Source organism: Octopus bimaculoides, chromosome 4, assembly GCF_001194135.2.
Source record: "Octopus bimaculoides isolate UCB-OBI-ISO-001 chromosome 4, ASM119413v2, whole genome shotgun sequence".
In the NCBI taxonomy this organism is placed as follows: Eukaryota; Metazoa; Mollusca; class Cephalopoda; order Octopoda; family Octopodidae; genus Octopus; species Octopus bimaculoides.
Window position 1 is genome coordinate 20572476 of NC_068984.1, and position 1203 is coordinate 20573678.

Consider the following 1203-nt stretch of genomic DNA (forward strand, 5'->3'; position numbering starts at 1 on the left):
TTTTCCTGTCACCAAACCTCATCTGTTCTAAGGTAATATTCCCCCTAGTCCTTCCAACATAAACAACACATGCCACACATAATTTTACAGAAAAGTGCAAATAAATGACACCAATTGTATAACAGTGAAATTTGTTTACACATAATGTGTGTGGATGTCAAGACAAACATGAACACATATACACACATGCACATATATACATACATATAAGGTGGGCTTCTTTCAGTTGTTGAGAAGCAAACTTCCTTACTTTATTACCCATTCTGTTGAAATATGCTTTCTTTGTTTTAGTTTAATTTTGAAAATAATGAATTTAGTAAACGCTGCTTAACTCTAGTTAAACAAACTTATGATCAAAGGCATTCCAACAATGACCATCCTGTCTTTTTAGGATTATTTAGGATTACATGACTTAATATGTTCCTTTTCATTTTTTTTTTCACGAGAGTAGGATGTGATTTGTAAAAGATTTGACAGCTATTTCTAGCAGATAAAGTAATCATACAGAGAGCCCCTCTTTGGCTTATATTATGGGTAGTGAAGTATGATGATATATCTGATATAACCTTTCTTACTTTTTTTTTTGCTATTGATACCCCAACAGAGCAGCATCTTATCAGTGCCATGCAGGATGACACTATAGAGCTGATGTCAATGCACACACTATACAACTGATGTCAGTTCTTTTTTTTTTTTTGGCTGCTTTTAAATGTCAGCCAATAGGGGTTTTTTAAATGTCAACTCATTAACAAGAAAATTCAGTCAAATAACCAACTTCAAACTAACTATAGTACACATAGTTCTCCCACCGTAGACCAATACATATATACTTCATCATACTGTGAATCAACCTACTTCTGCATGACACATTGTGCTGTGCAGTTCTAGAAGAGACTTTTACTAATTATCATTACATCTTTCATTCAACAGAAGAGGTAAGACTAACAAAGAGAGATTAATTAGTTATTGCTTAATTTGAATCTTCATAGGCACAGGCATGGCTGTGCAGATAAGAAGTTTGTCTCCCAACCACATCATTTTGGTTTCAGCCGTACTGTGTAGCACCTTAGGTTTCTACTGTAGTTCCATGGCAACTAAAGTTTTCCGAGTGGATTTCATAGATGGAAACTGGAAGAAGCTTGTATAGGTGCAGACATGGCCATGAGGTAAGCGGCTTGCTTCTCAACCACACTATATATATAT

General features: G+C 34.8%; 1 protein-coding gene across 1 annotated transcript in view; it reads right to left on the reverse strand.

The window, feature by feature from the left end:
- LOC106876307 (sprouty-related, EVH1 domain-containing protein 2) overlaps positions 1-1203 on the reverse strand; it is a 195420-nt gene that overhangs the window by 4676 nt on the left and 189541 nt on the right. The gene's annotated exons all lie outside the window — the stretch shown is intronic.